Source organism: Myotis daubentonii, chromosome 2 (assembly GCF_963259705.1).
Source record: "Myotis daubentonii chromosome 2, mMyoDau2.1, whole genome shotgun sequence".
Lineage (NCBI taxonomy): Eukaryota > Metazoa > Chordata > Mammalia > Chiroptera > Vespertilionidae > Myotis > Myotis daubentonii.
Window position 1 is genome coordinate 132,815,158 of NC_081841.1, and position 24,135 is coordinate 132,839,292.

General features: G+C 38.7%; 1 protein-coding gene across 3 annotated transcripts in view; it reads right to left on the reverse strand.

Moving 5' to 3' along the window:
• Positions 1 to 24,135, reverse strand: part of FNDC3A (fibronectin type III domain containing 3A) — a 220,369-nt gene that overhangs the window by 83,940 nt on the left and 112,294 nt on the right. The gene's annotated exons all lie outside the window — the stretch shown is intronic.

The following is a 24,135-nucleotide window of genomic DNA, read 5'->3' on the forward strand; positions in this document are numbered from 1 at the left end:
GATCCACATTCCATACTCAGCCCTTAAAAATGCCCATAAAGAATTGACTAAAAACATAAGCTTGATCAATGTATTCCCCAAAGGGGAGATTTATGTTTCAGGCTGGTATTTACCCCTGAAGCTAATAATAACAGCTACTACTTTTATTTTGGTTTTCTTTTTCTTTTCTTTCTCTCTCTCTCTTTTAAAATTTAAGATTTACCCTGGATATTAATACGGATATTTGGTGGATGGCATTTTTACTCATATCTGTGAAATCTGAAAAGATAGATCATGGGTTTGGGTTTAGTAGGCTTAGAGTACTTTACCCAGGCGCAGTTGGAGACCAGGAAGGAGACCAAAGATTACAAGAGAGGGGTGAAGATTGTAAAAACTTTTGGAGGCCTTTTCATCACTTTATGGTGATATGTTAGTTAAAGAAATGTATTAATAGCTAACGCAAATATACAGGTAATGGTAATTATTATGATTTGTAACAAGTTGCAGAATGGAAAGAAAATGAATTTTGGTATAAAAAGATAAGTTTTAATAACAGCTTCCGTATTTATTAGCGAGGCAATTTATTCTTTGAATCTGCTTCCTTCTGCAAAAAGGTTAAAATAAGCTCATAGCATTGTGAGAATCATATTTGATAAATTTAAAGTACTAAATATGGTTGGCACTGCTCAATAAATGATAGTTAATAAACATAAAAGTATGATCACTATTCCCTGCCCCCCCCCCCCAAAAAAAAATAAAGTTATATAGTGCACTATATATACCAGCCATCATCAGGAGTGTTTTACGTGTGTTAACCCACGCAATCCTCACAATAATTAAAGTAGGCATCAGGCAAAGAAACTAAATGAAGTTAAGTAATATGCTAAGGTCACACAATGAAGAAAATCCAGTATCTAAGGCTATATTAAACAGTTAACCATGTTCAAAAGGCCAGTCTCCAAAATAAGTGAACAAGAACTGACAAGGGATAACTTGACGTCAATAAATACATGCTAAACATTCCAGAGAAGATAAGACCATAAAGACCATTCTCACACACGGGGAAGGGTACTTGTTAACTTCTGAGTTCCTACTAAAAGGCAAGAATGGCCTGAAATATTGGACTCAGCCTCAGTAATTCCAACCATGCCTCTGATCTTCAGTCCCTAAACAAAAAGCAAGCCCCTGCAAGCCCACTTCGTCATTTTGGCTGTGTTCTCACACAGCTGTGTTTCCATTTCTTTCTTTTTTAAAAAAATTAATTTTTATTGTTGACAGTATGATAGATGTCCCCATTTCTCCCTTTTGCCCCCTTCCACCCACTGGTTACCTTTTCAATTGTGCTCAGTAGAACCATTTCCCCCGTTATAAATTCCCTTATGTTCTCAACCTATTCACAGAACAGCTGTTCATGTACTTCCCTTAAATGAAACCTGGCTCTCCCCTAGGACAGTTTTTCTAGCAGCCCCTGGGAGCAGAGACCTCCCTTTCTCTTCTGAGGCAGTCTCTAGATACCCCAAGGCTGCTTCCCCATTACCACTGTTGTTCCCATTTCACGCTAAAGTTTCTTTTTCCTTGAGGTTATACCATATGAGTATGTAACTTTCTACCCCATTTAACTGCTGTCATGCTCAGTCCTCACTGAGAACTTTGGCACTATTTCACAGTTCTCAAAAATCTAGCCTCAAACTTTCTTGAATTCTTCTCTTCCATTCTGTTTTTAGTAACCCATGTTCAAAGACACATCATGAAACTTTCACTTAGAATTCCACTCCCATGAAACTTTAAAGTTTCATGAACAAGATAAACTGATGAACAAAGGAGATCCAGAAACATAGAAGTATGGAACAGACTGACAAATCTCAGAAGGAAAGCAGGGGTGGGTAGATAGAGAGTGATTAACTGGGGAACTTATATGCAAAGCCCATGGACACAGACAATAGTGCAGTGAAGGCCTGGGAGAGGTGGATGCGGGGTGAAAGTGGTCAATGGGGGAAAAAAGGACATCTGTAATACTTTCAACAATAAAGATACATTTTTAAAAAGTTTAATGTTTTAGTCTCTGGCTACCATATCTATCTTTCATCTCTCCAGTTCTCTTCTACATGTGTTTTTTTTTTCTCATAATGATCTCCCCTTTCTTCTGATTCAACACTGCCTTCACAGACTTACTTTCTTTCCCATCCTCTCCCCTGAAAAATCCCCAAATCCAATCAATCAGATAATCACCTCTCCTTCTCTTAGACCTGAACTGTACAAATCAAATAACACTCAGGCCCTAGCTGGATTGGCTCAATGGATAGGGTGTCAGCCTGTGGACTGAAGAGTCTTGGGTTTGATTACCATCAAGGGCACATGCCTGGGTTGTGGGCTTGATCCCCAGCAGAGGGTGTGTAGGAGGCAACCAATCAATGATTCTCTCCATCATTGATGTCTTTATCTTTCTCTCCTGCTCCCTTCCTCTCTGAAGTCAATAAAAATATATTTAAAAAATAGCACTCAGACTGTCATGCTTATAAATTTAGTTATCTACAATTTCAACTCAGCTGTCAGTATTGCTCAGGAATTCTTTCAGGAATTTATCAATGATTAAACCATCCTGTTTTCTAGAGAGATTATCAGAGATCCTCACTACTCTTTTTTAAAAAAATACATATTTTATTGATTTTTTTTTTTTTTTTTACAGAGAGGAAGGGAGAAGGACAGAGAGTTAGAAACATCGATGAGAGAGAAACATCGATCAGTTGCCTCCTTCACACTCCCTACTGGGTATGTGCCCGCAACCAAGGTACATGCCCTTGGCTGGAATCAAACCGGGACCCTTGAGTCCGCAGGCTAACACTCTATCCACTGAGCCAAACCAGTCAGGGCCTCACTACTCTTTAAAGACCTTCCCCAAACTGACCTCATCCACATATATCAGCATAAAATTGAACCCTTTCAATGTTATTTTCAGAATTATTGTTCCTTCACTAGGTCAAAGCTATCTCTCCACATTTACACTTGTTATTACCTCCACTTTCTTCTCCACTCGGTCTTTGCTTTATTGGTCATTTTGGTCCCATTCAGTATTTTCACCTGTCTTTAGGACCATTCTAAGAAGACTCAGTTCTATACCTTTACTATTGTTACAATTGCCACAAAGTTCTAATGCTGAGAGTTAGTGACATGATCCATACTTTCAAGGATCTTTCATTTATAATGGGGAAAGTATAAAATAGATGTATTTTATATTTCCTAAAGAACTTGTTAATTCAAACAAGTGCATAAGTCAAAAATTTCCATATAAAACATAGTGAGAGGACACACTGAGAGTATTACAATTATAGGAATGCATTATACAGTGATGAGCATATTTTACATTTTCTTGAATTTCTTTAATAGTTTGAGAAGGGTAGATGTTAGTTCTTCTTTGAATATCCTGTAAAATTCAGATTTTGTTCAGATTTTGTTTCTTCTTGACTCAATTTTGAAAGATTGTATGTATTTAGAAATTTATCCAGATTGTCCAATCTGTTGGCACATAGTTGTTCATAGTATTTTCTTATAATCCCTTTGTATTTCTGTGGTGTCAGTTGTTACTTTTCTTTTTTCATTTCTGATTTTATTTATTTGGGGCCCCTCTCTTTTTTTCTTGTTTATCTTTTCAAAGAACCAGCTCCTGGTTTCTTTGATCTTTTGATTTTTTTTAGACTATTCCATTTATTCCCATACTGATCATTATTTCCATTCTTCTATTCACTTTGGACTTCGTTGGTCTTTTTCTAGTTCCTTTAAGTGTAAAATTAGATTGAGCTTTTTCTTGTTTCTTGAGGTAGGCCTATAATACTATGAATTTCCCTTTTAGGATTGCTTTTGCTGTGTCCCAGAGATTTTGAGTTTTCATTTGTCTCAAGGTAAATTTTGATTTCTTCCTTCATCTCATTGTTAACCCATTCATGTTTAGTAACACATTATTTAGCCTCGATGTGTTTGTGTTTTTCAAAATTTTTTTCTTGAAATTGGTTACTAGTTTCATACCATTGTGGTTAGAGAAGAGGCTTTTATGTTGTGTGCAGAAATGTTTACAAGGGTTATATCCTTTGCTGGATTAATCCCTTTGTCATTATGTAATGTCCTTTTTCTCTTATTATAGTTTTTGTTTTAATATCTACTTTGTTAGATTTAAGTATTGGTACCCCAGTTTTTTTTGTCTTAATTTACATAAAATATAATTTTCCATTCCTTTACTTTCAATCTTTGTGTCTTTTGTTTTGATGTGGGTTTCTTGTAGAAAGCATACATATACATGGGTCTTGTTTTCATATCCATTCAGCTACCCTGAGTTTTTTGATTGGAGCATTTAATCCATTTACACTTAAAGTGATTACTGATAGGTACATATTTATTGCCATTGTATTCTTTATAATTATGTTGGCCTTCTTTTTCTTTCTTCTTAAAGAAATCCTTTTAACATTTCATAATCTCTGTACATTGTTTTGAACTCTAGCCTTTATTTTATTTAGTTCTTTTTCTCCAGATTGCTCTTATTCTTTCATTTGGGGCATGTTTTTGTATCCCCATTTTAGCTGCCTCTCTGTACTTGTTTCTGTATATTAAGTAGATCTGCTGTCTCCAGTCTTGGTATGGTTGCCTAATGTAGTAGGTATCTTGTGAGTTTCAATGACAGTCTGATGATTCTTGGAGGTGCTCCAGAAATGTCCAGTGTGTAGGTTCTGTGAGCCTTCTGTTGTAGTTGAGTCTTGATTGCTTTTGGCCTGTCAGTGGGTGGGGTTGACTCTCAGCCTGGCTGACTCTGAGGATTGACCTTGACCACAGTGCACAAGTTGTACTGTGGGAGCTGACCCAATGAAGTGAAATTTGCCCCAGCATGATCTGGTGCCCGCTGAGATCTCCCTTTGGGTGTGCCACTTGCAGAGCTAGCTGGGTCATGCTCAGATGTGGTCTGAAGGTTTCCACAGGACAATGCTGATTCTGGGGCCTCCTGAAAGGAGGTCAATGTTATATGCTGCCTGTGACCAGCCCTGGGCTACCTTTTTGGAGTTACAAAGAGATCCACAGTTTGTGGTTGCCTCTTCTAAACCTGGTTGTACATGGGAGGGCCCAAGCTGTGTACCAAGGCCAGCTGCCACCCATGCCAAGCCCACGGGCAGGTCAACAAAAGTCACAAGACAGATCTGCCTCTGCCTGCCAGCTGTTCAACCAACTCCTGAGTCTGCATGTCTGCACATTGGGCGCAGCCTGACTACAGCCAGCAGACTCCTCTGCAGGGTGCAAGATTGGCAGAGTGGGGATACAGGGAGTCAGGAAGGTGGGGCTAGTGGACCTCCTGTAAGGGTGGTGTGTTTATTGGTCAGGAGCACAGGGGAGAAATATGGCCCCTTTCCCAGAGCCACAAAACGCAGCTTCTCCACATACCCATCTCCGACACTCCCTGAGACTGCCTGAACCTCCTCAAGAGCTAAGAAGGCCTCTACTGAGGACCCATGTTGGCTGCATAGTTTCCATTCTCCCTTCTTACCTAATAAAATGACAATTTTAGAAAACTTAGTATGAACCTGTTTTTTTTTTTTTCTTTTTCAAAAACACTAGCAACTATTTTGCAGAGGGCTCTCTTAAATTAATACCATGACATGTTATACCAATTGTATGGAATTCCTGGTAACATTTTAACACATACCTGAACTACTAATTTTCAGGTAGGCTTGTCAACACAATCACTAGCACTATAGTTGGGTGATATGGTTTAGAGGCACTTACTGGGTATCAGGCACTAATCTAAGGGCTTTACAGATATTAACTTATTTAATCTGTATAATATTCCTATGAAATCGAACAACTACTATTTCCATTTCATAGGCAAGGAAACTAAGATACAAAGATATTAAGTAACTTGCAAAGTCTCACAGCTAGCAAGCTGAAAATAGAATTAGGTGGTCTAGCTCTGAAATCCATGCTCTTCACCATTATACTATACTACCTCTGTTGTTCAGAATATATTACCAGTTACAAAATGAATGAGAAAACTGCAGCACAATAATACCAAAGTTCACTTGAAGATAAACCACAAATAGGAAAGTGCCGGGAGCCGGTCCATCCTTGCTGTTTCAAGGGACCTGGCATATATGGCATACTGTTCTTAATATGTTTGCTCACCTTCTTGGCACTATGTGTTTTAACCAAGGTCACCTCTCCGAGAAAGGTTGAATCCCCAGGTAGGGATTTTCCCCTGAAGTTAGGGAGGGAATAAAACCCCTCAACTAAGTGCCAGGCGGGTAATTAATCACTTTAACTATGAACAATCATGCTTAAGCTACATAATCTTTACTCCCTGGAATGGAGATAAGAAACGCCCTAACCTTTGTAATAGAGATTGATAGGATTGAATCAACTGGTATAAATACAGATGTAACAAGACAGCAACACACAGCACTTAGAAGTCAGAACTCAGAAGACAGAACCTACACGGAGCCTGGAGACAGAAGAACTTCGCTGGAGAGAACATGGCAATAGATCCTGGACTGAACCTGACTATAGAACATGGCAAGAGAACCTGACTAGAACCTGGTCACTGAACCTGGCTGGAGATCTGAAGCAGAACCTCTCTGGAGATCCTAACCAGAACTTCGCTGGAGATCCTGGCTAGAGATCCTGGCTAGGCTGCTGATCAACTGAATGCTGTCTCTTTGTCATTCCTTCTTCGCCGACTCCGTCCACGCCTTTGGGGACGGACCCCTGGACCCGCTGGGGTTGGACCCCGGCAGAAAAGCACTGAACATTTGAATGCAAGACCCCACACAATACACCCCAAATATCTGCTGAGTATATAATGATAATAAAGCAAAGTGTATCTAATGTAACTCACTTAACTGTTACAAAGATAAGATTCTACAAGTTTCTTAAGTGAGGATATCTTATGGAAAACAGTCAGTGAATCACTTAATAGCCAAATTTGTTCTAAAAGATAATTTAAGGAGATTTAAGAGATACACACAACATCAAAAACAAAAGCTACGCCCCCTCCCAAAATAAAACCCCCAAACAAAATAGCTGACAATTTGAAGAAAAGGGAAAATTAATATAGGGAAAATTACGATAGAAAAGTAATATAAGGAGTGAGGCTGGTCTTATGCCCTTTCTAGAGTTGGGATATATAACCTTTCCTTTTTGCATGAGCTGAAATGTGATTAAATTAAGACTCCAAGGGCCATAGTGTCAAGCTAGTCCTTATCTTCTACAGATCAAGAAATGTATTTCTCAAACTGCCATAGAGCATGGCCCCAATGACTTGGCATTTCAACATCATTAATCATCAGAGAAATGAATATTAAAACCTTAATGAGATATCATCTCACATCCATCAAAATGGCTATCATTAGTAAGTCAACAATAACACGTGCTGGTGAGGATACGGAGAAAAGGGTACTCTCATGTTTGGTGGGAAGGCAGATTGGTGAAGCCACTATGGAAAACAGTATGGAGCAGCCGTGGGCAAACTACGGCCCGCGGGCCAGATCCGGCTCGTTTGAAATGAATAAAACTAAAAAAAAGAAAAAAAAAAAAAAAAAAGACCGTACCCTTTTATGTAATGATGTTTACTTTGGATTTATATTAGTTCACACAAACACTCCATCCATGTTTTTGTTCCGGCCCTCCGGTCCAGTTTAAGAACCCGTTGTGGCCCTCGAGTCAAAAAGTTTGTCCACCCCCGGTATGGAGGTTCCTTAAAAAGTAAAAATGCAACTGTGAGGATTATCCTAATGTTACTGTGGACAGTCAGGTGGAGTGCTGAGGAGTCTCCCGCATTATCCAAGATGAAGGCAGGGGGAGGTTCTTACACTGAGCTTGCCCAAAGCTAGAAATATGAATGGACAGGGCCCAAGTGCACTAAAAGTTAGCAAGATAATTGGATAGAAAAAAAAGCTCCCCCCCATCCCTATAAAAATGGTGGGCTTGAGCAGGAAGAGAGATTGGTCTTTGAGACTGGAGTCTGCCATTCTCCGAGGTCATAAGGCTCCTGAATAAAACTTCTTTCCTTCTGCACCAGCACCTGCCTCATGAATTTGGCTTTTGTTGTGGCAGGCAGCTGAACCACCATTTTTTGTTTGGTTAGAATAAGACTAGTTGGATTGACTGGGAAATGAGGGTGGCTGGGAATCCATACAGACACACAACTATACTTTAATATACTATTTCCCAAGTATTTGGATTTATGTGCTAATAAAATTTTATAGAGACTCATTAAGGTAACCAGCTTTTTAAAAAATTAATTGATATAAAAATGAAGGAGGGAGAATTAAGAACAGATAGAAGGAAATCTATCCTATAAAACACCACATCATTTCATAAAGAAAGGATATTTTTAGTCTCAAAACAGTAGGAGGGGTTAACATAATTAATTGACTAGTTATTTTTATTATACTGAGGGGTAAGAAAAGGAGTTCGATTAAAATATTTAAAAAATAAAATGTTTTATTAAAAAACACAGAGGTGGGGCAGGGGTAAGAGATCAACCAAAGACTTGTATGCATGCATATAAGCATAACCAATGGACACAGACACTGGGGGGATGAAGGCATGTGCTGGGGGGTGGGGGTGGCTGGGGAGAGGTCAATGGGTAAAAAGGAGACATATGCATTACAATATATAATGCTTTAAACAATAAAGAATTAAAAAATAAAAACTAAAAACACACAGAGTTCATTAAAGATCATTTTATCAACTACATTATATTGAATATCTGAATATTAAATAGTATAAGCAGAACAATTATTATTAGTACATATCCATGTATTTTAATCAGTTTGTTAGCTATACTGTCTAGAATTCCATATCATTGGTATTTCACTGAAAATTTTCTCTTTTCAATAGTCTATTTTTAATTTTTTTCATAAAACTGCCTGCAACTGTTATATTTTATGGTTATTTTGAGAATGAGAATACCTTCAATTAAATCTTTAATATTTTAACTTAGGACTATAACAGCTATATTAAAAATACTCTGATTCTGAGGTGCTATCTGGTGAGCTGGAAGCAAATTCTGCTAAGTGAAGGATATCTGTTTTTTAAAATCTTATTGAAATGTGAAATATTCAGTCCATATATTATACCTTCAAATATTTTTACAAAAAAACCTCATTGAATTTTGTTTCTTTTGCATATTTCACCAAATTTAGATTTTTTTTTTTAGCTCATTGTTGCTGAAAGGGTTCATTGCAAAATTTAAAAAGCACTGCAATAACAAACAGTTATAGATTTAGATAATAAATGACAAAACCACTCAGACTATTTTTTAAATATATTCTGTTGCATCTAGGTATATAGTACCCAATTTTACTTACTGTATATATTTCACATTCATCTAACCTAGATGCTTCCCATTGATCCCTCCAACTGGTGGCCTGATGACATCAAGTGGCCAGCAGCATCACATATGACTTCTGCCACTACCACTTCCAGAAGACTGAAACGAGTTAGCAGTCTTTAGCCCTCTGTATCTAAGAGTACTTTGCTACAAAGTCCCTTAACTGTTCTTGACTTGCTTCTGGCAAGGGTCAGGAAAAGAGAAATGGTTTATTCTGGTTGCCTTTAAGATTTAATCACAGGTTAACATAAAAACAAGAGATGAATAGCTTGCTTACTTAGAATTCTGAGATCATACCAGAATCTGGAAACATAATATTATGGTTGACCAGATGTATCACAGCTTATTTTAATGTAACTACTAATTATATTACATTTAAAAATGAATAGTTTAGGACAGTGGTCGGCAAACTCATTAGTCAACAGAGCCAAATATCAATAGTACAACGATTGAAATTTCTTTTGAGAGCCAGATTTTTTAAACTTAAACTATATAGGTAGGTACATTGTTATTAACTTAATTAGGGTACTCCTAAGGCTTAGGAAGAGCCTCACTCAAGGGGCCAAAGAGCCGCATGTGGCTCGCGAGCCGCAGTTTGCCGACCACTGGTCTAGGACAAATGTTACGCTGGTTACATACCAAGATGACAGGATAAACTACGATTGTTCTAGATAAACTGGGATATAAGGATACCCTATTGATAGGAAATGCTTATTTGTTAAGGCTACATAATACCTGGAAACATTTATTCACATGAGGTAGGCAATTAGTAATTGCCTTAAGTCTAGGAATTTCACTAATTGGTGATTATAATTTGAGAATAGAATCAGGCAGAAAATTACAGAAGATAAAAAATCATGGTCACCCTGACCGGTTTGGCTCAGTGGATAGAGCGTCGGCCTGCATACTGAAGCGTCCCAGGTTCGATTCCGGTCAAGGGCATGTACCTTGCTTGCGGGCGCATACCCAGTATGGGGTGTGCAAGACCAGCTGATCGATGTTTCTCTCTCATCGATGTTTCTAACTCTCTATCTCTCTCCCTTCCTCTCTGTAAAAAAATCAATAAAATATATTTTTTAAAAAATTATGGCCATTATTCACTGCTTAGATGATTTGGGGCCTAAGTATGATTCAGAATTATGGGCAATTTCATTTATCTGTGTACAGGTAATTGAAAGTTCCTATAATTGTATTGCTAAGGGTTTAGATATATCATTGAGAAGCACACTAAGAAAGTTTGAAGCATGACTTCTTATTATGGTTAAATTGAACTATATATAGATAGAAAACTTGAAGTAGGAGATGTGTTTACCAAGCATCTGTTTCGAAACAAAAGTATTTTTAGTGCTTTTTAGAAAGCTACAAAGACTGTGATATTAATGTGCATACATACAGCAGCTTGTGAACACTGCTATTTTTAGTATCAGTCTAATGTGAACAATGATGAATCATTCTTTGTTATCCTAGTGGGAAATAGTGCTTGGGATTTATTGCAGCACATTAGGTTAACTATGTCTCAATAACTGCACATCTACATGCTAACATCAGACAGGCAGTGATATGGATCAATGATGCAAATCTTATCAGAATCTAACATTAAGGCAATAAGGGTCGAAAAAAAAAGTGCCCATGTGACAGGGCAAACCAGTCATCCAACACGTGCACAGACTGCATTAAATCATTACTGCTGTTAAAAAGGGTTGTACTAGGTTCTTTTTACATATTAGGTAAGCTTTAAAATTTTAGATTATAGATTTCCCACATAACAGACTATATTTAAGTTTCTTCACAGTTTCTGTGGTTTAAGGTCTGGACCTTAAGGTTCCACTAGCGCATATGAGTTATCTAGGTCCTTTAGACACACATGTTGTAGAATGAGCCACCATTAATTAAGCATCCTATCTAATAAAAGCCTAATATGCTAAGTGTCCAGTTGGCTGGTCAGCCGTTCAACCAGTCAAAGCGTAATATGCTAATGATATGCTAAGGCTGCTCAACTGCTCGCTATGACAAGCACTGACCACCAGGGGGCAGACAGTCAACCAGTTGACCAGTCACTATGACATGCACTGACCACCAAGGGGCAGATGCTCTGACTGGTAGATTAGCTTGCTGCTGGGGTCCAGCTGATCGGGACTGATCAAGATGGGCCAGACACGCCCTGGAGCCCTCCTGTGGTCCCTCCCTGGCTGGCCAACTTCCTGCATCCCTCCCCAGCCCTGATTGTGCACCAGTGGGGTCCCTTGGCCTGGCCTGCGCCTTCTCACAATCTAGGACCCCTCGGGGGGATGTGGGTGAGCCGGTTTTGGCCCGATCCCGCAGGCCAGGCTGAGGGATCCCAATGGTGCACAAATTCATGCACTGGGCCTCTAGTTTTATGTAACATGTTATGCTTGACAAATAACATTTAGGTTAGATTTGGAACACTACAGGGTGGTCTCACAATTCACTGTTACCTCAGAGTGTTTTTCCCACTGTCACCTTTTTGTGGGCTTTTATTGCTTTTAGTTTTATTGACATCAAAATACTAATATCTATTATGATTACAAATGATTGGAGAAGATGGCTTATTATGAGTAAACTATATACAATGTTTCAAAATATCTTCTTCCTTAATTAAACATACTACCTGAAATTTGAGATTTCCTCTCCTGTAACAGGAATGGAACCTATCCCTGGAGGCTTGACACAGAATGTTCCCATTCCGCTGTAGGTTCTTTTGAAAAGAAACTAGGCTTCTAGACTTTAAAGCATTATCCTTCCTTCTATTTTATCACTTCCCAGGAGAATTGGACAGTCAAAGGGAGATGACAACTGGAGATGTTTAATATCTTTTCTTATATCATCATTAACTTGACATAATCAGCCTAACTTGAAAACATGCCAAGCATCCTTTCCTATGCTCTCAGGCACTTGCTAGTTTGTTTCTTATGAGAAATTGAAAAAAAGGAAAACAAAGAAAAGAAAAAGGAAAAGGTTCATTTGTTTTTTAAACTGTTAATTATCTGAAAGAAATATTTGGAAAATATAAAAATTACTGAGACAGTGCCCTGGCTGGTGTTACTCAGTGGTTGGAGTGTCATCCTGTACACCATGAAGTGGTGGGTTTGATTCCTGGTCAGGGCACATACCTAGGTTGCAGGTTTGATCCCTGGTCAGGCAAGTATGTAAGGTAACCAATTGATGCTTCTCTCTCACATCAGTATTTCTCTCCCTCCCCCCACCCCTTCTCTCCAAAAACATAAAAAAATCAATAAACATATCCTCAGGTGAGGATTAAAAAAACAAAAACAAAACAAAAATTACTAAGATAGTTGTCTTCATATTCTTTCTGAGGGGCACTCTGTAAATCTGGATTTTCTATGGTAAAAAATAAATGCTATTTCTAATTGAAAACACTTCTATACTTACTATATATCAACTTTCATCAGGAGGCGACTGGACTATAAGGTCTTATTTTTCCTCTATCAAGATTTGCATATTGTGATCATCTGCTGTCTTTCCCTAATTTATCCTACTCATTCCAACCTTCTCAGGGCAAGTCCCTGTCAGCTAATAGGGTTTTAAATGGAAAAGGGAGATTAAAAATTCACTGTGTTGTTGACATGTGAAAGACTGCAAAGAGTCAGGAGAAAACTCCACAGAAGGCAAAGGTAGGAATAGAGGCCTCATTTCCCGCTCATTCACTTCAGGTTCAAACATTACCAGATTGGAAAATAGAGTCTTATTTATGTAGATAATCCTATATAATAAAAGCCTAATATGCTAAGTGTTTGGTCAACCGGTTGGCCATTCAACCAATCAAAGCGTAATATGCTAATGATATGCTAAGGTCTCTCAACCGCTTGCTATGATGTGCACTGACCACCAGAGGGCAGGAAGTTGACTGGTCAACTAGTTGCTATGATCTGCACTGACCACCAGGGGGCAGATGCTCCAAATGGTTGGTTAGCTTGCTGCTGGGGTCCAGCTGATCGGGACTGAGTGAGACGGTCCGGACACACCCTGGAGCCCTTCTGTGGTCCCTCCCTGGCTGGCCAACCTCCTGCATCCAGCCTGCACCCTCTCGGGGGATGTCGGAGAGCCAGTTTTGGCCCAATCCTGCAGGCCAGACCGAGGGACCCCACTGGTGCACCTGGCCTCTAGTCCTATCTAATAAAAGAGAAAAATGGTAATTGGCGTACGACGATACCCTTTTCATTGGCTAATCAGGGCTATATGCAAATTAACTGCCAACTATGATTGGCAGTTAACTGCCAACTATGATTGACAGTTAACTGCCAACTATGATTGGCAGTTAACTGCCAACAAGATGGCGGTTAATTTGCATATGTAGGCACACTGCAGGGAGGCGAAAGGGAAAGCAGGAAGCAGCCCCCTGCCACTGACAGTGATCAGAAACCCAGGGGGGAGCTAAGAGCTGGGGGGCAGGGCAAAGGCGGCCCCGGGGCCGCCTTTGCCCTGCCCCCCAGCCATGATCGGAGAATCAGGTGCCTTTGCCGCCCTGGCCAGTGATAGCAGGAAGTAGGGGTGGAGCCAGCGATGGGAGCTGGGCACGGTCGAAGCTGGCAGTCCCAGGAGCTAGGGGTCCCTTGCCTGGGACTAAAGCGAAGCCCACGATCGTGGGGCCGCTGCAGCTGGGGGTCCCCGCTGCCCGGGCCGGACGCCTAGGCCAGAGGCATCCTGCAGGGACAGGGGCGGAGCCTGCAACCGCAGGGAGCTGGGGGTCCCCTGCCCAGGCCTGACACCTCTGCCGGAGGCCTCAGGCCTGGTCAAGGGGCCGATCCGGTGATTGGTGATCGGAGGGTGATGAGGGTCAACTCCTCTGGCCGAGGCATCAGGCCTGGGCGGGGGGCTGAGCCGGGGATTGGGGGGATATGATGGTCCCCTTGCCCAGGCCTGAAGCCTGGGTCAGAGGCGTCAGGCTTGGGCGGGGGGTGGAGCAAGCGATCAGAGGGAGATGGGGGTCCCCTGCCCAGGCATGATTCCTGGGCCAGAGGCCTCAGGCCTGGGCGGGGGCCAGAGCCAGTGATCGGGGGGAGATGGGGGTCCCCTGTCCAAGCCTGACACCTCTGGCGGAGGCATCAGGCCTGGGCAAGGGGCCGATCCTGCGATTGGAGGGTGATGGAGGCCAATGCCTGAGGGCTCCCAGTATGTGAGAGGGGGCAGGCTGGGCTGAGGGACACTCCCCCCCCCCCACACACCCAGTGCACGAATTTCGTGCACCGGGCCCCTAGTTTATAATAAGATTAAGTAGAGAATGGCAGGAGACAGATCTTTCCCCAGGCTCATTGCCTGTGACTATGACACATTTTGGAGGTTTGGGACCTTCCTTTTCAACCTTGTGCCCTAGCTATACAGTTTCCCTCTCAAAAACAACCATTCTTTGTTTCTGTAAATCCTTTTAAAAATATTCTATGTATATAAAAGCAATTATGTGTATATTTAAAAATACAAATGTTGGTATACTATAATACTATTCTGCACCTTAATAATATAGCTTAGAGATTTTTCCATATTGTACATATAGAGTCTTTTAATGGCTGCAAAGTATTACAGTGTAACAATGAACCACAATTTATTTAACTATTCCCCTATTGATAGAAAGTCAAGTTGTATTCAACCTGTTGCTATTACAAACAATGCTGCAATGAATATCTTTGCACAGACAACATTTCATAGATATACTGTAGGATAAATTACTAGAAGTAGAATTGCTATATCAAAGAGGATTTACATTTCTAACATTACTAAATCTTAGAGTCTGAACTAATGTATAGTCTCATTAACATATCCTCACTAGTTCAATCTGAAAGGTGAAAATAACATCTTAATGTAGTTCAGTTTGCATTTTCTTATCTGCACCAAAATAGATTGTATGCACCAATAATAGGTTTACCAATTTCCTTAATGAGCTTAGGATATCAGCTTTAAAGAAAAAAATCTATAAATTTTATAAAATAAAATTGAACAAAATTTAGAAGGGGTTAAAACATCATTAATGATTATTTAATCAATTAATACTTGTCAAAATTATCAAATTATATAGAAAGCATACTCCTGTAATCCTATCATATCACAAAAACTCACACTCCTGTAATCCTATCATATGACAGGCACTTGAAGGAAATATGCCAAAATTATTTCTGATGTATATATCTTCATTAAAAGTAATATTTTTCCTTATTACAAAAGGTCTAATTCTGTTGACATTCTTAATAATGTGTAATCAAATAAATGGCCATCAAGCCCAGTCGGTGTGGCACAGTGGTTGAGCATCGACCTATGAATCAGGAAGTCACAGTTCAATTCCTGGTCGGGGCACCCGAGTTACGGGCTCGATCCCCAGTGTGGGGCATGCAGGAGACAGCCAATCAATGATTATCTCTCATCACTGATGTTTCTATCCCTCTTCCTTCCTCTCTGAAATATATATGTATTTTAAAGGCCATCAACATTCAAGTCCTAGAGGAATAGTGGCAGGAGAGGTTCCTCTGGTCTTCCCTTGAAGATACAATTTGAACAGCTATAATTCAACAAAAGATTCCCTGCTCAACACACAAACATATCTGAGAGATCTGCTCACTGAAACATATTAAGGTGGGCTGTCAGAGCAAGTGGAAAGGAGGGAAAGGAGAAGAGCAGAGATGTGTGTCATGGACACATAGGTTTCAGGAGAAGGGGCTAATCAGGTTGTCGCCTGCACTCCCTGCAGCCAGGAGGAACAGAGATTCAGCTAGGCCAGGGTTCCTGCCTGAGTGGTCCATAGGAAGTGCAGCTGAACCCAGTGACCCGGGCAGAGTTGCAGTACAGAGGTATGACCTTGGTTGTCTGGTGGCTGCCAATGCCAGTCATAAGAACAAAGCCACAGAGCCTGGCAACCTCCCCATACCCTCCCAGAGCTAGCAGTAGGCCTCAGACTAAGCTATAGTAGTGAGAGCCAGGCTACAGAGTACATTAACTGCAACCCTAAGAACTGGAGTGACAGAGAATTTTTTTCCCTGAGCATCAGCAGGCTCACACTAAGGCAGCCAATATCTAGCAGTCATTGCTGTGAGAACAAAACCACAAATGCACCAGCTGGCCACTCCCAGCTCACCTCGTCCTCAGCCACAGTGGCTGCACTGCTGGCAGTGTCTGGTTGTAGGGGACAGCCTGGGATTCCACAGGCTCAGAGCCCCATCACTCACCACATGCCCCCATTAGGGGTGGTATCTGAGACTGAGGCAAACTAGTCACAGAGGAGACTCCTCCTCTCCAGGGAATACAAGGCATTTTCTACCACCCTATAGAGATAGGAGAAGCCAGAGCAGTGCAAGAGAAACTAAAAAACTTACGCTCAGGGCCATCCACTGGAAAACAACAGAAAGACTTCTTATGAGCCTACCAAATAAAAAGTGCCACTCTTAAAAATAAAAAGCAGTTCTCATTCTCATAGATGTGTGGACAGAGAAGAAATCCATTAAATACCATGAATAACCAATGAACAAAACAGCTAAGAAAATTTTAAAATCTCCAGAAAATAAACTTGGAGACATGGAAATACATGATTTAAATGATAGGGAATTCAAGAATGCAGTTCTAAAACAACTCAATGAGATACAAGAAAACACAGGCAGTTAATGAGCTCAGAAATAAAAACAAAAAACAAAAGAAGTACTTTACTAAAGAGACTGCAGCTTTAAAAACATTAAAGATGATTCACTCTTAGTAAATTTTAATCAAAAAGAAATTTTAGAGATCAGAAACTCAATAAAAGCGATGAAGAATGAACTAGAAAACTGAGTTGATCAGATGGAGGAAAGAATTAGTGATATCGAAGACTGAAATCTAGTAATGACACAGATAAAAGAAGAGAGAGATTTGAGAGTAAAAAAAAAAAAAAAAAGAATTCTATGAAAACTGTCCGATTCCATCAGAAAGAGCAATATAAAAATAATAGGGATATCAGAAGGACAAGAAAGGGAGAAGGGAACAGACAGCCTATTCAAATAATTCGTGGGAACTTCCTATAGCACTGGAAAGAGTTTGATCCTTGAATCGTAGAAGCAAACAGAACACCCAATTTCCTCAATTCAAAAAGGCCGTCTTCCAAGGCACATTATATTAAAACTATCAAAAATTAATGACAAAGAAAGAATTCTCAAACAGCCAGGAAAAGAACATGGTAACCTATAAAGAAAAGATTTTTTAGTAGAAACTCTACAAGCTAGGAGAGAGTGGAGTCAAATATTCAAACTATTGAAAGAGAAATTACCAGCCAAGAACAGTATATAAAGCAAAGTTATCCTTTACATATAAAGGAGAAATAAAGACTTTGCCAAACATACAGAAGCTGAGGGAATTTAGTACCACAAAACCTCCATTACAGGAAATAACTGAGAAGGTGTTATTCTACCAGAAATAAGATAAAATAATTCAAAACTATCAGTAAGATTATTAACAAACAGAAGCAGGATATTGCAACCCTTTTTCAGAATAGGGCATCTTACACTTAAATATAACATATTGGTTAAAGGAGGTAAAAATAGAAGAAGACAATAGCTATTACAATTCGGAAATGAACTAATAGCATAAATAGGGATAATATGTGATAACAGAAACATAGAGGTCTGAATTTGCAAAGGAGAATGAAGATGCATTCAGAAGAAAAAAGACTACTGTATATATGAAATTTTCTTTTGCATAACCACACACATAAAAACATCCAAAACTGAAATATATAACTTAAACATAGAGGAAACAGAAGAAAAAAATCATAGAATACTGTTAAACTAAAACGACAGAAACACAAGGAAAAAGAAAACAATGGAGACACAAAGTACCAGAAAACAAAAGATAACATGGCTATAAGAAATCCTTATACATCAATAATCACCCTAAATGTAAATGGAGTGAATTCAATAAAATGGCAGAGTAGCAGATTGGTTCAAAAAACAAAACCCAACCACATGCTGCCTTCAGGAGATAATTCTTAGCTGGAAAGACAAATATAGACTCAAAGTGAAAAGGTGGAAAATGATTTTCCAAGCACATGGCTTCCAGAGAAGAGTGGATATAATCATTCTTACACCTGACAAAATGGATTTCAAGAAAAAAAGGCAACAAAAGACAAAGATGGTCATTTTATAATGGTAAAAAGGTAATACACCAAGAAAACATAATACTTACGAATATATATGCACCCAATTGGGGAGCACCAAAATATATAAAGCAACTACTAACAGAACTAAAAAGAGAAGCTGACAAAAATACAATAATAGTAGGGGACCTAAATACCCCATTGACAGCTATGAACATATCATCCAAATAGACAATCAACAAGAAAATATCAGCCTTAAATGACAAATTAGACCAAATGGACATAATTAACATTTATAGAGTCTTTCATCCTGGAACACTAGATTATACATTCTTTTCCAGAGCACATGGCACATTCTCAAAGATAGACTATATGTTCAGACACAAAACTAGCTTTAACAAATTTTAGAAGATTGAAATCATACCATGTATATTCTATGACCACAATGCTTTGAAATTGGAAATCAACTGCAAAAAGAAAGTGGGAAAAACCACAAATAGGTGGAGATCAAACAACATGCTACTAAAAATGACTGGGTCAAAATGAAATAAAGGAGAGATCAAAAGATACATAAAGAAAACTGAGAATGACAATACGCAATATAAAAACTTTTGGAATACAGCTAAGGCAGTATTGAGAGAAAAGTTTATATGATATCATAACAGGCCTTTCTCAAACAACACAAATCCCAAATAAAGAACCAGAAAAAGAACAAATGCAGTCTGAAGTCAGCAAAATAAACGAAATAATAAAATTTAGCACAGAATTAAATGAAATGGAGAAAAGACAATACAAAAAAATTAATGCAACGAAGTGCTGGTTCTTTGAAAAGATTAATGAAATTGACAAATCTCTGGCTAGACTCATTAAAGAGAGAGAGAGAGAGAGAGAGAGAGAGAGAGAGAGAGAGAGAAAAGACTCAAATAAACAAAATCAGAAATGAAAGAGAAGTCACCAGAGAAATAAAGGATCATACAAGAATTCTATGAAAGACTACACACTACCAAATTCAATAAACTAGAAGAAATAGACAAGTTCTTAGAAATATATAACCTTCCTAGACTGAATCATGAAGAACTGGAAAAGCTAAATAGATCAATCAACAGTGAGGAAATTGAAACAATCATCAAAATCATCTCCAAAAGTAAAAGTCCAGGACCAGATGGCTTCACTAGTGAATTCTATCAAACATTCAAAGAAGATTTAATACCTATCTTTCTCAAACTCTTCCAAAAAATTGAATAAGAAGCAATACTTCCTAATATATTTTATGAGGCCAACATTATACTGATACTAAGAATAACACAAAAAAAGAAAACTAGAGAACAGTGTATCTGATGAATAAAGATGCAAAAATCCTAAACAAAACACTAGTAAACTGAATACAACAATACATTAAAAAAAATAATACATCACGATCAAGTAAGGTACATTCCAGGGCCACAAGACAGATGAACATATGCAAATCAATCAATATAATACACCACATTAACAAAATAAAGGATAAAAATTATATGATTATATCAATAGATGCAGAAAAAAACATTTGATAAGATATAACATCCATTTATGATTAAAGCACTCAATAAATGGGTATTGAAGGAGAGTACCTCAACATAATAAAGGACATGTATGACAAATCTCAGCTAATAGCCTATTCAATGGTGAAAAACTAAAAGCTTTTCCTCTAAGATCAGGAATAAGACAAGGATACCCACTCTCATCACTGATACTCAACATAGTACTGGAAGTTCTAGCCAGAGCAATCAGGCAAGAGAAAGAAATTAAAGACATCCAAATTGGGAATGTAGAAGTAATAGTGACTTTTTGCAGATGGCATGATTCTTTATATAGAAACCCTAAAGACACCATTATAAGCTATTAAAAACAATAAACAAATAAAGTTGCAGGATACAAAATCAATGTACAAAAATCCATTACATTCCTATATACTAACAATGAAATTTCAGTCAGAGAAATTAAAAAACACACCAAATCTAATTCCTTTTGCAACTGCAACAACAACAAAAAAAGCTAGGGATAAACTTAAAGCATGCAAAGGACTTATACACTGAAAACTAAACATCATTAAAAGAAATTGAAGACACAAAAAAATGGAAAGATATTCCATGTTCATGGATCGACAACTCAACATAGTTAAAATGGCCATATTACTCAAAGCAATATACAGATTTAATGCAATCCCCATAAAAATCCCAATGGCATTAAAAAATAAAAAAGAACAAAAAAATCATCAGATTTGTATGAAACCACAAAAGACCCTGAATAGCCAAAGCAATACTACTGAGAAAAAAGAACAAAGCCAGAGGTATCTCTGACTTCAAATTATAATACAAAGAGACAACCAAAATAGCATGGTACTGGCATATAAAACAGATACATAGACCAATGGAACAGAATTGGGAGCCCAGAAATAAACCCACATGTAAATGGGCAAATAATTTTCAAGAAAGGAGCCACAAAAACATACAATGAGGAAAAGAAAGCCTCTTCAATAAATGTGCTGGGAAAATTGGAAAGCCACATGCAAAAGAATGAAACTATACTTCTATTTGTCACCATACACAAAAATGAACTAAAAAAAAATAGATCAAAGACCTGATGAATATAAGACCTGAAACAATAAAGTACATAGAGAAAAAAACGTAGGTACAATATTTATGGACCTTAGATTTAGAATTTTACCTCAAAGTCAAGGGAAGTAAAAGCAAAAGTAAATAAATGAATGAGATAATATCAAACTAAAAAGCTACTGCACAGCTAAAAAAACCATCAATAAAACAAAAAGGCAACCAACCGAATGGGAGAAGATATATGCAAACACCACCTCTGAGAAGGGTTAATATCCTAAATATAGAAAAGCAACACACAATGCAACAACAACAAAATCCAATTTTGTTAAGGATCTGAACACTTTTCCCAAGAAGACATACAAATGGACAACAGATATATGAAAAGATGCTCAAGTTCACTAGTTATTAGGGAAATGCAAATCTAAATGACAATGAGATTCCACCTGATGCCTGTTAGAATGGCTATTACCAACAAGTAACAACAAGTGTTGGAGAGGTTGTGGAGAAAAAGGAACTCTCATTCACTGTTGCAAATGTAAAATGATATAGTCAGTATGGAAAACAATACAGAGGTTCTTCAAAAAATTAAGAATAACTATATGACCCAGTAACCCCTCTTCTGGATCTACCAGAAAAATTTGAAAACATCCTATCTAATAATAGACAAACAGGGTAATTGACCGTACCTTCACTATGCCTCCCATTGGCTAATCAGCACGATATGCAAATTAACCGCCAACAAAGATGGCGGTTACTTAGCATACGTAGGCTCCAAGCGGTGGAGCAAAGGCTGAAGGCAAGCCGGAGCAGCGAAGATGGAAGACGGAAGGAGGCTCCGGCCAGAGTGAAGGCCTGGGTCCCGGGTGCCGGAGGAAAACTGGTGCCTGCAGCCAGTTGAAGGGAAGGCCTATTGCACGAATCTCTTCGTGCAACAGGCCTCTAGTTTATTCATAAAGACATATGTACCCCTATATTCACTGCAGCATTATTCAAGGTGGCTAAGACATGGAAACAATTGAAATATCCTTTGATAGGTGATCAGATAAAGAAGATGTGATGAATATATACAATGGAATACTACTCAGCCACAAGAAAAGATGACAACATGGATGGATCTTGAGAATATCATGCTAAGTGAAATAAGTCAGACAAAAAAAGCCAAGAACCATATAATTTCACTCATATGTGGAATACAAACTGAAAGCAACAAATGAACAAACAAGACAAACAGGAAAACTCATAGACACAAAAAACAGCATGGTGGTTACCAGAGGGATAGTTTTTTTGGGGGGTGGGATGAGGTAGTAAAGAGTAAAATTTATAGTGATGGAAAGAGATTTGACTTCGGGTGATAAACACACCATGTAATATACAGATGATGTATTACAGAATTGTATACTTCAAACCTATATAATCTTATTAACCAATGTCACCACAGTAAATTTAATAAAATATTTTTTTAAAGATTCCAATCTTGGTTAAATTAAACCAATTAATAAAACTTTTAAATCTTCAATTTTGGGGAGGTACAATGTAAAAACCGGGACTCATCCTTTATGTGTCCTCTAGGAAGCATGTCCTGAACCCTAGATTGGTTTGAATACTCCTGCTGTGAGCTTCCATAGCACCCTTTCTGTTCTTTTTAATCACAGCACTTTTTTTCACTTTATTGAATACTTTTACTGTCTTCCCTAGGAGACTGTAACTTTGTGTGGGGCAGGGATAGGGTCTACCTTACTCATCACTAAATCTTCAGAGTTTTGGAATACTGACTTTACATATTAAATTCAAAATAATTTGTTAAATAAAAGACTTGGTTTAAAAAGGAACTTCCAGTTTAGATTATAATCTAAACTCAGCAATTTATTCAACGTAATCTTCTAAATAATTGCACTATGTTACCATACAATGAGTATGAATGCTTACAATAATTTAGAGCACTGGAATATTCTGAATTATTTTCAGTATATTCTGTTTACCAAGGTTAAATTTAAGTGTTTATTTTGTAAACATTTTCAGTAATATAAGGTGGAAAAAGGTTTTCAACAAATCAGAAAGGTATTTTATAAGAATACTCTGCACCAGGTTAAAATTTAAAGCACACACTTTTATGCCTTTAGTTATTAACTCTAATAATATCATCTTTAGCAAAAACATCTTGAAGCCAACTGATGAAGATTTCTTCCCAAAAGATGAGAAATGGAATTAAATGATATTAATCTTCCATCCACTTTTAGGGTAATAAAAATTAAGATCTTCCCTAAGTATAAATGATAGGAAAACTTTTCAAATTCTAATACTTAGTGTTTTATAAAATACTAGAGGCCCGAAGTATGAAATTTGTGCAAAAGTAGGCCTTCCTTCCCCCAGCTGCAGACACCGGCTTCCCTCTGGCACCTGGGACCTGGGCTTCCTTCTGGCTGCCGGCAGGTACCCATGACCCGGTCTTGCCTTACAGCCCCAGCTTCGTCTGGAAGGTCTTTTGGAAGGATATTAGTTTAATTAGGATATTATGCTTTTATTATTATACTAGAGAAATGGCCATATTACTCAAAGGGGAGGGAGGATTCCCTCAGCCTGGCCTGAGCCCTCTCGCAGTCCGGGACCCCTTGGGGGATGTCCACCTGCCAGCTTAGGCCTGCTCCCTGGGGAACTGGGCCTAAGCTAGCAGTCAGACATCCCTCTGGCAGCCTGGGAGCTCACGGGGGATGTCTGACCAACAGCTCAGGCCTCCTTGGAGCGGGCCTAAGCCGTTGGTCAGACATCCTTAGCACTGCTGCAGAGGCGGGAGAGGCTTCCGCCACTGCCACTGCACTGGCCAGCCATGAGCCAGCTTCTGGCTTAGTGGCACTTCCCCTGTGGAAGCGCACTGACCACCAGGGGGCACCTCCTGTATTGAGCATCTGCCCCCTGGTGGTCAGAGGATATCATAGCGACTGGTCATTCCGCCTTAGGATCAATTTGCATATTACCCTTTTATTACATAGGACTAGTAGACAGTATTGTTTACTCCTTAATATTATTTTGGTGGACTCCCATCACAAAGAACAGGATTAGTAAGTGAAATGAAACATGTTCGTTCAATGCTGAGAGGAAAAGTTACATTTTGCAATTAA